The sequence below is a fragment of the Tursiops truncatus genome, chromosome 8, assembly GCF_011762595.2.
Source record: "Tursiops truncatus isolate mTurTru1 chromosome 8, mTurTru1.mat.Y, whole genome shotgun sequence".
In the NCBI taxonomy this organism is placed as follows: domain Eukaryota; kingdom Metazoa; phylum Chordata; class Mammalia; order Artiodactyla; family Delphinidae; genus Tursiops; species Tursiops truncatus.
This window is the reverse complement of record NC_047041.1, coordinates 99,230,177-99,245,997: the sequence shown is the minus strand read 5'-3', so window position 1 is coordinate 99,245,997 and position 15,821 is coordinate 99,230,177. Positions and strand designations below refer to the sequence as shown.

Sequence of the window (15,821 nt, the reverse complement as noted above, 5' to 3'; positions counted from 1 at the left end):
AATACAGAGTGGGGGGACCTTCTAGAAACTGGCTTCTGATGTTGGTCATTGCTGGGCAGAGGGCAGCGCCTTCTTAGGCCAAAATGATCGAACCAAGCTCATCCCCCTTGCCATTCCCCAGAGCTGCTTCCTTTCTGCCAGTGGAAGCAGCTCTGTACCTCTCCCATCAGCCCTGGAGTGGAGATACCAGCTCCAACCCCCTCCTGCCCTCTCCAGAGCCAGCTTATCTGCGGGTCTCAGCGCAGAGCAGCGGGATCTCCTGCCCAGCGTGAAATCCACCTGCCCTCGCTTGGATTTCAGACGGGCCCTTGCCAGCTTCATCCACTCCCGCGTCAGCCAGCAGAGCCTGTGTCCTTGGGGGGCTTTGGAGCTCACGGGTGGCTCTTGCTTTCGGAAGGATAGGTAGCAAGGGAGGTGCTTGATCCCCTGTGGCTTTTTAAAATATTTTTTAAAAATTTTATTTATGTATTGAAGTATAGTTGATTTACAATGTTATATTAGCTTCAGGAGTACAGCAAAGTAATTCGGTTTTATATAAATAAATATATATATATATTCTTTTCCAGATTCTTTTCCCTTATAAGTTATTAGAAAATATTGAACATAGTTCCCTGTGCTATACAGTAGGTCCTTGTTGGTTATCTATTTTATATATAGTAGTGTGTATCTGTTAATCCCATACTCCTAATTTATCCCTCCCCCAGCCCCCGTGGCTTTTTAAAAGCTGATTTTGTGAACTGGGCAAGAGTTTCCTCACCCATAAACTAGGGGTAGCATCCACAGGCCCAGAGTCTGTCTGTTCAGGTGTTTGGGTTGTCTGCTGTGCAAGGGTGTCGCATTTAAGGGTATAGCATTCATGTCACAGCCATTTGTTTGTTTATTGAGAGCATGAGGGTGGGCATGGAGTCCTAGGGAGGTGGGTGTGAGCCCCTGCACACACACTGAAAAGCTAGAATGTGCACACGCCCACTGGCGCACGTGCCTACACGCAGCTGCCTTCCGTCCTAACCAGGTCTGGGCACCCCACAAGTGTGCTGCTTTCAACCACGGCCCAAATCCCAGTTCTCCGTTCTGAAGCTGATGAGTGTGGAGTGGGACGGAGTGTGCAGATGTGTGGTCCTGGCGTCTGGAGGGGGGATAAGTGGGTGACAGTGTGGTGCACTTGTGTACACAGCCAGGGGGATGCCCACTGGGACGCTGGAAAGATCTCCCAGGCAGAACTACCCAGATTGCCCAATAATATGGCAATTAAAAAAAAATTTTTTTAGCTTGAGGAAGGGGTGATGTACACTAGTGTGACCCTCAGCGTCCATTCATTCAGCAAGTATTTTTAGAGCATCATGTGGTTAGATGCTGTCCCTGCCCCCCTGGTCTCAGAATCCTCCTCTGCTGACCTCCACAGACCAAATGATGTGATGGATGTGGGACACTGGAACACTGGAAATACACACGTGTAAGTGACGCTTCTACCAGGGATGATGAGGATGATGGTGATGTTTCCCTGGACTCTCAGGGTGAGATCTCATTGGCTGGGACAGTCAGGAGTAGTGGGTCAGATGGATCAGGAACATGGCAACGGGCCATTCAAATGTGAGAAACTTCCCAGCTGCCCTCCTCCCACATCAGGCCCAGGCTGGAGGCAGTGACCACAGGACAGGAGCCCTCCCTGCTGCAGTGACTGTTACCACCGGAAGGGGGAACATGGAGGAGGTGCCAGGGGGTGGAGACGCATATGGAGGGCCCATCCCAGCGAGCTTTCCTTCGCTTGTTCTGCCCACCCACTCTCAGTTCCCCCCTTCCTCCGTTCTTCCTGACGCCTTCTCACCGCCTACCTGATGGGGATGGTCCAAGTTATTCCCCAAAGTCCTGCAGGGCCCAGATTCAGGAGGTCTTAATACTCTGAGGTCCCAGTTCCTGCATTTGAGGGCGGGAGTGGTCTCAGGAGACCTGGAGGGGGCTGGGCTGGGCTCCTCTGGGTCCTTCCTTGGAGTTCCAGCACGGAGCCACAGCAGGGCCTGCAGCCTGACAGTGCACCTTGCTTTAAGCAGTGTGACTGACTGTGGGCGTGGCTAAGGGGACGTTTGGCAAATTCAATTCTTTTGTTTTTTTTTTTTTTACTTTTTTTGGCCACACCCCACGGCATGTGAGATCTTAGTTCCCCGACCAGGGATCGAACCTGAGCCCCCTGCATTGGGAGTGCAGTCTTAACCACTGGACCGCCAGGGAAGTCCCCAATTCAATTATGTTGAAATGCACCCCATGCTCACAAAAGGCAGTGTATGTTTTTCACCAGCTCAAACTCATTTCTGTACGTGTCAGGGTCCCTACAGGAAACGTTCGTGAAGACAACTCAGCCACGGAGAATTTAACGGCGGCTGTTCACGCAGTAGTGGGCCAGGACCAAGCAGCCAACAAGGGGTGGTGAGACCCCCAGGGACAGCGGGAGGCTGGTGCTACCCCTGGGCCTGAAGGGGCCTGGGAAGAGATGGTATTCCTGGAATCTAGCCACGAGGGGCCACAGCATCTGCCAGGACTGCCTGCCATGAGAAGCAGGAAGAAGCTTCCTGACCTTTCCTTCTGATGGTGCCTTGCGCTGGAGGGCAAGCGAGCCCAGGTCTTTTCTTTTAAAAAAAAAGTTTATTTATTTCGTTGCGCCGGGTCTTAGCTGCGGTAGGCGGGCTCCTTAGTTGTGGCATGTGAACTTAGTTGCGGCATGCATGTTGGCTCTAGTTCCCTGACCAGGGGTCGAACACGGGCCCCCTGCATTCTGAGTCTTACTCGCTGCACCACCGGGGAAGTCCCGAGCCCAGAACTTGCGGGTAGAGGGATCGGCCTTCCGCAGGCACAGAGCAGGGCAGAGAAGCACGGAGAAGGGGTCTCAGGGTGGATGGCAAGATAGAGAACGACCGGGACAATGCCCTCATCCTCATTTTTCTGTTTGGCAAGTGTGACTTTCTATGTATTGAGGTTTCTTAAAATAGCCATGGTTACGTGGGATGTAGCTAAGGTATGATCATAAAGTAATACGACAATTTTTGTTTTAAACAAACACACTTATACTCGGGAGGTGCTACACTTCTGTGAAAATTTTACTGTTAAGAATATTTTTGTCCCCTCTCTTTTGGAACTGCTCTCAACATCACTTGTGCATTTAAAAAAGGAACAATTTCCTTGGGGAAGCACAAATCTTCCTCTCTTGAGGTCTGCAAATGGCCAAAGGGCCTGGAAGATCCTCCAGGGTTCCCAGGACAAAACTCTGAAAAGACCACTAGCCTGGGAGTAAGTGGGATTCGCCATGACCTTGAACAAGTGAAGGCCCCTCTTTGAGCCTCGGTTTACTCATTTGTAACATGGATAAGGCAGGCATTCTCTAAGGCCCTTGCCAGTTCCAATAGTCTATGATCTTTTCAGAAGCAAGGCTGGTTAATTAGGTGGATGGGGCTGTTTGGGGTCAAAAACAAGGCACGATTATAATGTAGCGCAACTAATTTTCCCATGTGGCTGGTAAACCAACTCAAATGTTTTGAGCAACAGCACTGTTGAAATACTGCTATGTCTCTAGTGGCCCAAAGCCAAGGCACTGCACCCCCAGTACTTTGCATGTTGCTGGCACGTGCGTCTCATTTCTCAAGTCCCATCTTAGCTCTCTGGCATTGCGTGTTAGCTGTGACGTGAGAGATGCTGCTCAGCTTGTAACTGACGTTCCTTTTTTTTTTACAGTGTATTTATTTATTTTTGTGGTACGTGGGCCTCTCACTGCTGTGGCCTCTCCTGTTGCGGAGCACAGGCTCCGGACGCACAGGCTCAGCGGCCATGGCTCACGGGCCCAGCCGCTCCGTGGCATGTGGGATCTTCCCGGACCGGGGCACGAGCCCGTGTCCCCTGCATCGGCAGGCGGACTCGCAACCACTGGGCCACCAGGGAAGCCCTACAGTGTATTTATTTTGAATTCAGACCTACAGAGAAGTTGCAAGAATGACACAGTGAATAACCATATAACTTTCACTTAGATTTCCCAGTTTTACCTTGTTGGTTTTAATCTCTCTCTCTCTCTCTCTCTCTCTCTCTCTCTCTCTCTCTCTCTCTCTCTCTCTCTCTCTCTCTCTCGATGTTATGATTATCATTATATCTGCTGAATCATTTGAAAGTGAATTGCAAACATCATGACCCTTTACTCCTAAATCCTTCAGCATGTATGGACATTCTCTTATATAACCACAAGATAAGAGCCAAATTCAGGAAACTTAACATTGTTATTATTATCTGACATATTGCCCATATTTAAATTTTACCAATTGCCCCAGTAACTACAATTTCCTTGTAGCAATGTCTTTTTGCCCATTTAGGCTTCAACCACCTGTGATCCCACGTGACCTTTAATTGTCATGGTCTCTTTAGCTTCTTCAGTTTGGAACAGTTCCTTTGCTTTTTGTTGTCATTTGTGACACTGAGATTTTTGAAGTGCACAGGGCCAGTTGTTTTGCAGCAACGTCCCTCGGTGTGGGTTTGTCTGAGGATATTTCCTCATGCTTGGGTTCAGGTTATGTGTTCTGGGGCAGCGATCCCACAGAAGTGGAGTGGGGTCACTGCTCAGGACCCTCATGACTTGGATCGCTCGGTGAAGGAGGAGATCGCCAAGTTTCTCCATTGTAACAGCGCCAAGTCTTTTCCCCCTTTGGAATTAACAAGTAAACCCAAGTTTTCAAGAAAGAAGTCCAAGTTTGGGCAAGTTTATTTTGCAAGCAAAATAGGGCTGAAAGGGCTGGTGGCCTTGAAAGGGCTGGTGGCCTGCGTGCCTCGGCCTTGGCGTGCTTTCCGGCTGCTGTTTGGAAACTGGAGTTCTGGCTTTGGGCTCAGCACCACAGAGCAGCTCTCTGTCCGTCCTCATCAGGACAAAGAATTCAGTGCATGAATGCTTGCCACGGGTTGGGAATGCCAGAGCTGTTTACCGGCCTCTGAATCGCCCCGTGGAGTCAGGCATTTGCTAGAGCTTCCCAAGGCTGACTGATGCCAGCAGAGGTGCTGCCGTGAATGGGCCAGAGCAAATGTGTGTGGAACATTCTGCTGAGGCCAGTGGTTTCAATTCCCTTTAAAAATCTCTGTTATTTTCCACCACAAACTTGAGACCTGGCCTTAATGGAAAACCTCCCAGCAGCGGGGCTGAGGATTGGAAAGGGTTAAGAACGAAGAGCTTCTCTCGGGACAGGGACTGGTGGTGCACAAGGTGCCCATCTCTTGAGATCTCATGCTGAGTTCTCACTCGGCCCCTGGCCAGAAGGCTATAGAAAAGTGAGGTTCAGAGAAGTGAAGCAATCCATCTCCACCCTTGGAGCTGGAAGAGGTGACTCTGTCTAGGTCAATCCAAGCTTACTAATTAAAAAAAAAGCATTTTGGGACTTCTCTGGTGGTCCAGTGGTTAGGACTCCATGCTTCTACTGCAGGGGTTCCATCCTTGGTTGGGGAACTAAGATCCCGCATGTCAGGGTGTGTCCAGAAAAAAAAGAATTTTTTTAAAATTTAAAAAAGCATTTTTCCCCCTTTCCCCTGATGCCATTGCTGTTTCCCTGAGGAACCCGGGAATTTTTTTCTGTGGAGGTTTTAGGAAATGGAAGCTGTCTTTCAAAATTTGTAAGGCCTTGACCTTTTGAGAACTGAAGCAGTTATTAAATACTTATGGGCAAAGCCCGTTTCCTCAAGGAGACTACAAGGGAATAAGTAAGGGAATAATAAGGGAATAATGATGATGATGATAATGATGATGGTAGCTATCAGTTCTGCCACTTCCTAGCTGTGTGATCTTGGGCAAGTTATTGAACCTCTCTGTGCCTCACTTCCCTTATCTATAAAATAGTGATGATACATTACCTCTCTCATAGCAGTTTTGTGAGGAGGATGTAAGTTAACACATACAGTATAATGTATTTGGCATATAGTAAGTACTGGAAGTGTTAGCCATTTCTATTGAATACTTACTTTGTGTTAGGCATTGTATATGTATTGTACACACTTTATCTCTTTTGATTTCTATAACCCTATGAGGTGGGTATTACTTTCCTCAGACATAGAAACTGAGGCTCAGAGAGGTTAAGCAATTATGTTCAGGGTCACACAGCTAGTAAGTAGCAGAAACTGGAAACCCCGGCAACTTGGCTGGTTTCTGGTCCAGCCCAGAAAAGGCTCTTATTCATTTGCCCATTTGGGGGGTAGGGGTAGGCTCCAGGCCTCAAGTGAAGTGAACCCTTGGCCCAGGTTCAACCTTGTCAGCTGCTGCCAGCCCCTCCTCCCCAGTGTTACCCTGGGTTTTTTCCCCTCCTGAGTATTCACTTTTCCAGGATGATGATAAACAAGGGAGAAACGACAATCAAAGCATGTGCATTATAACTGCCTCACCCACTGTCCCTGACGGCTGTCCGGGAAGCCTGGAGGCTCCCCTTCCACCACCCCATCCAGTGGACTGGCTGCCCCCCAGCTTCGGAATGCAGGCCAGCTGAGGCCTCTGGGGATCCTCTCTTGGGGAGGACCTGGGAATGTGAGGGGGCTCCAGAGAGGAGTTTTGGGCAGGAGAGTTGGTCCCAACCGTGGACAGTCTCCCTCATCCCTTCGCCTGCAGGCCTCCTGGGCTCCAAAGCTGAGGCTAATTGGAGCCCAGCTGGAGCGAGAACTCGCTAACCATGAGCCCTGTGAGCGGAGCACTTGCTCTGTCCCACCCACCAGCGGCGCCCCGCCCAAGGGGAAGGAACTGAGGCCTCCACGAGTTTGGACCACTGGCTCTTTCCTCCGGAGATTATGGGGGCCCGAGGGAAGAAGGAAGTAAAAAGCAATCTATGGGGAAAACCAAAAAGCGAGCGCGGGACAGGGCAGAGGTGGATGCGGCGTGGCCGGTGCCGGGAGGGAGAAGGCAGCAGGGGAGGAGCAAAGCCCCAGGAAGGGGGACGATTTGGAACGAGCAGCTGGGAGCGTGTCAGGGCGTGCGGAGGGAAGGAAAGAAGAGAGGACCTCCAGGGAGCAGGGACTGCGCCGAAGGGCTTTGAGGGGACTTTAGCCCCGCTCCCTATCTAAGTCCCTCCTAGCGCCCCAAATGAATTTACCACCTAAATAAAACAGCATTCTTGCAACTTCAAGTTCTTCCGCTCCAACCAGAAACCAGGTGACACCCTTAAGCCCCCCATAATGTAATCATGGGGCCGCCATTTTCCAGGGAGTAAGAGAGCCTTCCGGAGACTCGCGGTCCCGGAGAAGTGAGAGGGAGCATGGGAGGGAGGGACGGGGTGGGGTGGGGGGGGCGCACAGGACAGTCTCTAGGGAGCATCTGACGCCACGCCCCGTTCGGCCGAACTGCCAATTGCCAGGCCGCATCCAGGTCCCCGTGACTCGTTGCCAGGCAGATTTCTATCCACCTCTGGGCTGCTGCGAGTCACCAGCCCAGCTTTGGCCGAGTGGGGTAGGGCGCGGGGCACAGCGGGGAGGAAAGAGGGGTGGGTGTGGGTGAGGGGCGTGGTGCGTCGGGAAGTTGCTGGAGGCCAGGTTCACAGCTCCCAGGGAGGGCGCTGCCGCGGGAGCTAGCCACCTTACCCCGGTGGGTCCCTAAGTCCTAAGCCTTGCAGGGACACGAGCTTTTCTCTTAGTCGATCTGAGAAACTGCTCTGAGAAACTGCTGTGCTGGAGGGTGCCGGGGCCCTGTATGTTAATTCTTTGGGATATTTACATTTAAAAAGAGGACTTTGGGGCCCTGAGATGTGGGTCCCTCCTGGTGGTTATTTCAGGCCTTTGGGCAGGCCGGCTCTGGTATTTTGGGCCTGGAAAGCCTTTCAGCAAAGCCTCACAAACAGCATGGGTAGGTGCCCACCTTGCTTTCCCCTCTGGGGGCCTGACATGGCCCCTCGCCTGTAGCCCGGCATTCAGACTCTTGCCTTTTTGTTTTTGTTTCGTATGGCCACGCTGGGCGGCTTATGGGATCTTAGTTCCCCGACCAGGGGTCTAACCCATGCCCCCTGCAGTGGAAGTCCAGAGTCTTTACCACTGGATCGCCAGGGAATTCCCGTCCCCTGCCTGTCTTAAGGTCCCCCACTCCAGGCCAGGTGAGGGAGGAGGCTTTTGACACCCCCTGGCTTTCCAGCCAGTGCCCTGTGGCCTGGGTTTGGGGTTTTACCTGGGGGTGTGGTCTCCACCAGGGCGCAGGGCCACCATCCTGGCCTCCATCCTCTGGCTCGGTGGCCGGGCCGTGGGGAGGGCTGGAATGTGAACAGGCGGGAGAGAATAATGCCAGGGCTTTTTCTGCTTGTAAGAGTGCAAGTTCGCTCACAACTTGAATTTCAAGTGGGCCCTTCAGGCAGATTAGGGATGTTAAGTGAGAGAGTGGAGGCATTCGGTGTGGATTGACTAAATTCCTAGAAAATAAATTCTAGGAATTTAGCTGCGGGAGGGAGAAGTGTCAGGTGGGCATTGTCGGTGCCACGCGTGGCTGGGGTTGGAGCTGCTGCTCCAGGAGGCCTGGAGGGGGAGAGGTGGTGTTTTTCTTTCCTTCTTCTATTTAAACACCCTGTGTTCCAAAAAGTACTTGTTTCTTGAATCTTATCTAAGAGACAAATGAATGCTTCTAGCTAAAGTTTAAAAAAATTATTATTATTTGAAAAAACTGAGCTACAGTTCTCTTACGGAGGAGAACCAGTCCCTCCAAATAATGGAACTGCCCTTTGGTAACTGCCCTTTGTTTGAAGTAATTATTGTCCCTAAAAATGGGAAATTACACGTTACTGTTTATCAAAAGGAAATAAACACCTTGGGCTAACAGGGTTCTTGCCACTGGATGGTGATTCCAGACCTTGCCAGCAACCCAGGGAAACAGCCTGCACTGCATGTTTTGCTCACACACACTTTCGGTGTTTTGCGATTTTTTAAAGGGGAAACGTCTGGAATCCGTGCGTCCCCCAAAGATTGCTTGCCCTGTTCTTGTTATGTAATCGTGGAGAACTGATAGGGCTTTTCTGGTGGCTGAAATAAGTACAGGAAAAAACACGGGGGGTGGGGCGTGTCTGCCGCTCCTTTTGCTCTGATGTGGATGGGCCCCTTCTCACTAAGTGAGTGAAGAGTTGGCCAGGGATGCTTTATAGAGACAGCATGTAGGTTCACAGAGGGAAGATAAGGTCTTGGAGGTGGCTCTGGGCGTGTCTCAGCCTTTCGGGCTCCACCCAAGGCCCCAGGGAGTCCTCGAGCACTCCCCTATTTTTTTATACTTTTATGAATTTTATTCAATAACATCTGTATCGATTCACGTAATTACCACCGCAATCAGGAAAACCTCCCCACGCCCTGAAACCCTTAGCTCTCCCTTTATAGTCACACCATCCCTCGATTCCCTGGCAACCACAGTATAGTTTTGTCTTTTTGAGAATGTCATATTAAAGGAATCGCACAGATCATGTGGTCGGTAACCTAAGACTGGTTTATTTCATTCAGCATAATGAACTTGAACTTTATCCAAGTTGTGTATATTGATAATTCATTCCTTTTTATTGCTGAGTATTATTCCATTGTATGAATGTACCCTAGTTTGTTTATCCATTAAACTGTTGAAACACATTTGGGTTATTTCCAGTTTGGCACTCCCCTCTTTTTAACTCTGGTCCTTGTCCGCCCCTGCAGCCTCAAGCCGGCCTCTCCAGCCACACCCAGCTCTTTCATCTCCTGCTCTCTGGCCCCCTGGCTTTCAACAAGCTTCTCTTCCGCAATCCTTTGGGTTTCAGCTTAGGGAGCACTTCCTCCTGGAAGTCTTCTTCCCCTGACACACAAACAGCGCCCCCCGTCCTCCCCCCACAGTCTGTGCACCTGCGTTGCTCTGTACTTTCCTGTTCTCAGCACTGTTCACATTAGATCATCAGTAACTGGTTGCTTGTCTAGCTGCCTCCGCATCAGACTGTCAGCTCCGTGAGGGAGGGAGGCGGTCAGCTCATCCACCATCATATCGCCAGCGCAGTGCCAGGCAAATGGTGCACAGCTTGTGGCAGAAACTCCATCAGCCCTCCTGTCACTGTCTTATCACTTAATACCCTTCCCCTTAGCGACACGGACTCCTATTTTCCTTCTGTCCATTACCGCATATTTCCCTGATCTCCAATGCATTCTCTTAGACTTTGGGTAAAAACAATCCAACGAAAACAAACAAAATGAAATCCAAAAGCAAACCAAAGAAACAAACACCAGAAATGATTCCCTAACAAGTTATTACGCAAGTTGTGCAAATCAGCTGCTCTCCTTGAGCTGTTCATGGGCCTGACCTAACTTCAGTAAAGGATGGAAAGTCAGCAAACTTCAAAATCCACACTTTTCCAGCATGTGGGACTGCCTTGTTGGGGTGGAAGAGGAGGTAAAGCAAAAGCTTGGAGACTCAATCTTGTAATAACCTATAATGGAAAAGAATCTGAAAAAGAAATGTATATATATATATATTTATATATGTAATGGAATCACTTAGCTATACATCTGAAACTAACACAACATTATAAATCAATGATACTTCAATTAAAAAAAAAGGCTTGGAGACTGAAAAAGTGAAGAACTGATCTAAGAAATGTGGGGTGGCTGCTTCAGAGGGGGTGCTGAGTGGGGAAGAGACCTGTGGGGCTTTGGTGGGAGACGCAGGTAGGTCACGGATGGGTTGGAGATGGCCCCCACCAGAATTACAGCAGAGATTTGATGGCCAAGAATTGCAGTTGATGAAGGGGGAGGGGAAGAAAGCTGGGGTGTGAAGGAGGAGGAGGGTCCCCAAATCTGGTCAGTTTGGTCCAGTACCGGTGACGGACACCTGAAATGTCAGTTAAGTCTGGAAAGTGTGACCTTTGATTATTCTGTTCCCAATTGATTATTTTGTTTGTATTACAAAATGCATCTTTCGGATGCGATTCTTTTTTTTTTTTTAATATTTATTTAGGGACTTACCTGGTGGTCTGGTGGTAGAGAATCCGCCTTACAATGCAGGGGAGGCCAGTTTGATCCCTGGTCAGGGAACTAAGATACCACATGCCGCAGGACAACTAAGCCCGCGTGCCACAACTACTGAGCTCGCACACCTCAACTAGAGAGCCTGCGAGCTGCAAACTATAGGGCCCACGCACTCTGGAACCTGCGCGCCACAACTACAGAGCCCACATGCCCTGGAGCCTGTGGGCCACAACTAGAGAGAAGCCTGCGCGCTGCAACGAAGTGCCCGCGTGCCGCAACTAAGACCCGACACAGCCAAAACCAAAAATAAATAAATAATAAATAAATCTTTAAAAAATATATTTATTTATTTGGCTGCACCGGGTCTTAGTTGGGGCACGTGGGATCTTTGTTACAGCAAGTGGGATCTTTAGTTGTGGCATTCAGACTCTTTTAGTTGTGGCATGAGGGATCTAGTTCCCTGACCAGGGATCGAACCTGGGCCCCCTGCACTGGGAGCACAGAGTCTTAACCATTGGACCACCAGGGAAGTCCCTCGGGTGAGATTCTGATGCCCTGACCAGGCTTTCTTATTTCTTATTTATTTATTTATTTATTTGGCTGCATTGCGTCTTCCTTGCTGCGCGCGGGCTTTCTCTAGTTGTGTCGAGCGGGGTTTACGCTTTGTTGTGGCTTCTCTTGTTGCGGAGCACGGGCTCTAGGCGCGCGGGCTTCAGTTAGTTGTGGCACACAGGCTTAGTTTCTTTGTGGCATGTGGGATCTTCCGGGACCAGGGTTCGAACCTGTGTCGCCTGCATTGGCAGGAGGATTCTTAACCACTGAGCCACCAGAGAAGTCCCTAGGCTTTGTTTTATTAAGGGAGCAATACAAAAAAAAATCACCGTCATTTTTCTCCCCCATCCCTTCCTTCCTAGTGAGATTTGTGACCAGAAATCCCAGCCAGGATGTGCAGAGTTGTGTTTTCCCCCTGAAGCAAGGTGGGGCTGACCCTCTCTCCATGGCAGCTCACTGCCACCCTCCACCCAGCTGTTCTTTCTGAGCTGGACAGACACAGGGACAGTGGCTCCGATGCCAGTGCAGACTGTTGCAGATTGAGACAAAGCCCTTGTGTATTTTGCTGGGAAGCACTTGGCTGTGAAATAGTGACATGTGAGCAGGGGAGCACATGTGGTGTCTGAGCACATGGCACTCACATCCACGCCTTTCAGGGCGTTTCCAAGTCTCTGTTGAGGACCGTGAGGCTGGGGTTTGCCATATGTGTTTATCTTCTCAGGTTTGGGCAAAGTCCTTCTAGAAAGTAGATTTGAAAAAAGAAAAAAAAAAAAGAAAAAGAAAGATTTGGAGGCATTGAGATCAGAAATCTCCTGGGGAATTGTGTATTTTAAAGCAATGCCATGTGTTTAAGCAATGTACACCTCGAGTTGCCAAGAGAGAAACACCATTGCCAGCCCCATGCAGACTTGTGCAAATGGTAGCTGACCCAGGTGCCTTATGCTGGTTCCTTGTTCACAGAGCAGGCTCCTGAGCTGGGAAGGACTTGCCAGCCGAGAGCGAGAAGAAAGCATTATTCTTTTAATAATTAAAAAAAATTTTTATTCAAGTATAGTTGATTTACAATGTTGTGTTAATTTCTGCTGTACAGCAAAGTGATTCGGTTATACATATATATATATATATATATATACACACACACATTCTTTTTAAAAAAATAAATTTATTTATTTATTTATGGCTGCATTGGGTCTTCATTGCTGCATGCAGGCTTTCTCTAGTTGCGGCGAGCGGGGGCTACTCTTCGTTGCGGTGCACGGGCTTCTCATTGCGGTGGCTTCTCTTGTTGCAGAGCACAGGCTCTAGGCGCGCGGGCTTCAGTAGTTGTGGCACACGGGCTCAGTAGTTGTGGCTCACAGACTCTAGAGCTCAGGCTCAGTAGTTGTGGCACACGGGCTTATTTGCTCTGTGGCATGTGGGATCTTCCCAGATCAGGGCTTGAACCCGTGTCCCCTGCATTGGCAGGCAGATTCTTAACCACTGTGCCACCAGGGAAGCCCCATATATGTACGTTCTTTTTCATATTCTTTTCCATTATGGTTTATCACAGGATATTGAATATAGTTCCCTGTGCTATACGGTAGGACCTTGTTGTTTATCCATTCTCTGTTGAAAGGATTATTTACTATGTGAAGTGGTGGGTCAGGAATCTCCCCGTTGATTCTCTGAGTTCAAAGTGGAAAAGAAATGAAGTGGAGGTGATTCTTTAGCTTGAGGTCCAGTCCATCAACTGGGCAATGGTGGTTTTAAACCCACTTGGATGTTATAAGTCATCAGACCTCTGCAAAGCTGCTCACACCGCCCTGCGTTTCTCCCTGTCTTGCTCTCTGAGGTACAGCACGTGGGTCTGGGAAGAACAGGTTCAAACCTGACACTGATCTTTAACAGAGCCAGTCTTCCCTAGCAAACATGACTTTCCAGAATAATTAGATTACCTTTGCCTCCCAGCACCCGTGTGAACTGGCATCACATGACGCTGGCTGGCTCAGGGTCAGCTGGGGCATCCCTGGGGCCTCTGAGGGATGATCTGAAGGCCTCAGGAGAGGCTGCCCGAGCCTGAAATCTCTCCCTTACTGGCTTTTTAAGGGTGTCCGCCATTTCACTATTATTGAGTCATTCCTCTGTGTGTACCCCAGGGCCCGCTCCTTGCCATCATTCTGTGGAGGCAGGCTGTTCTGGGTTACAGGATTCCCTTAACCCTCTCTCCTTAAACTGTATGTTTAATCTCTTGAGTAAACCACAAATTCAGTTCCACTTTTTCTTTTTCCAGTTTTATTGACATGTAATTGACATGTAATGTTGCGTTAGCTTTAGGTGTACAAGGTAATGATTTGATCTATGTGTATACTGTAAAATGATTACTATGGTAAGCTTCGTCTCAGTGCTGCTTTTTCAGGTTAGACCTCTCTGGAGTCACTTCACCTGTCCTATTCCCTATTCCATTCAGCTCAGACCGGAAGCAAAGCAGAAATCAGGGGCCCTGGTGTCGGGGACAGAGGGGCAGAAGGAGGGGAAGTGAGGATGCTGAGGAAGGGCAGGCTCTCACATAGCTCCCAGCACAGTCAGGGCTGCTGGGCCTTGCTCTGGCGCCAGATGACACTTGAAGGGAGAGACGGGCTCCCCGCTTTTGGCCAAGGTGGAGCAACGCCTGCTCCTCCACGAGCTCCTTTCCTCTCTAATCTTCCTTCCTTCCACTCACTTTCCTCTTACTCTCTGTCCCTCTGTCACCCTACTTGTTGGCTCTCAGCCATCATCATTCTAAGTGGCCCCGTGCAGGAAGGGAACTCTCCTTGGTAGCCCTGAGGACCCAGGCCTCCGAAGCCAGACCAGAGCTTGGCTGTCCCCTTCCCTCCTTCCGTACTTGGTTCTCAATCCCTTCTCAAGGCCTGGGGAGTGGCACTGGAGCTGCCCAACTGCAGACACCTCTTCCTTTTTCCCTGGCCTAGGAGAGCTGACCCTGCCTCTGGGCATATTTTATCAACCCCCCAGCTTCTCTCCCTGAGACACGCGCGCAGCAACGAAGACCCAACACAGCCATAAAAAAAAAAAAAAAGACCATAGCATATTGTTTTGCAATTTGCTTTTTTCCCCTTAACAATATGTTTTGGAGATGTTCTGTGTAGGTAAATACAGATCTGCTTCATTCTCCTTCACTGTTGTGAAATATTGCATAGCCTAGATGAAATATTGTAGTTGCATGTTGTTTCCCGTGTCTAGGAACACCCCAGCACACGCCATTTTGAGCACATGTACAAGGATTTCACTCAGATACCTAGCAATGGAATTGCTGGGCAAAGGAGCACATGCATTTAACATTATAATAGCTGCTCCCAATCGCCCTCCCAAAAGGCAGTATCTATGTACATTCTGGGTATGAAAGCCCCTGCTTTCTCTATACCCTTATTTGTTTTTATTGAGCTCTTTTATTTTTTACCAATGTGTTGGTCAAAAAAACATGATTTCATTGTTAAAATAAAAACTTCAGTTCAATCTTCCTGGCCAGGAAACTGTGAGCGATTCACATTAGTAACATAATAACATGTACAGTAATAACACTATTTAACCACTGTGTGCTTTGTTACTATTTTACAGGGAGTGAGTAACTAAGCCGGTCTCTACCCTTTTGCAGGGGAATCTCGTTATGTATCAGTTTTCTCCACACACTTCACTGTACCTTTTAGATGTAAAACGCCAGCGTCTGGGGTCTTGGAGGGCCTCTGGGGAATGCCCCACCCAGTCCCCCATCCTCTCTTCTCTGGAATGGCTCCAAAGAGTTCTTTGGCCACAGCCTGCCCTTCCTTCACGTCCGTTCCTGCCACACAGTGGTCATGCCCTGGAATGATGATGCCAATTGTCTGGTCTGACACAGCAGTGCATTCTCTGCTCCCGGCCTCTGGGTTTCTCCTTTGATCAGGTTGGGACACGTCAGCAGCAGTCGTTGGTTTTGTCCCTTGCTTGACTTAGATGATGCCAGGCTTATCTTCTGGTACATCAGAAGCTGTACCACCAGCTGGATCCTGCCTTAATCTTTTCCAAGCTCACACGTCATCTAGTACAATGTTTTCCACAGAGGAGTCCCTTTTATTTATTTTTTATTTGTTTTGGCCACACTGTGCAGCATGCGGGATCTTAGTTCTCTGAGCAGTGATGGAACCCTGCGCCCCCTGCAGTGGAAGCGTGGAGTCTTAACCACTGGACCGCCAGGGAAGTGCCGGGGAGTCCCTTTTGTTTGTTTGTTTTTGTTCGTTTGTTTTTTGCGGTACGCGGGCCTCTCAATGTTGTAGCCTCTCCCGTTGTGGAGCACAGGCTCCGGACGCGCAGGCTCAGCGGCC

The 15,821-nt window shown here is 49.4% G+C and overlaps 1 protein-coding gene across 4 annotated transcripts in view; it reads left to right on the top strand.

Moving 5' to 3' along the window:
- Positions 1-15,821, top strand: part of AHNAK (AHNAK nucleoprotein) — a 93,870-nt gene that overhangs the window by 40,632 nt on the left and 37,417 nt on the right. The gene's annotated exons all lie outside the window — the stretch shown is intronic.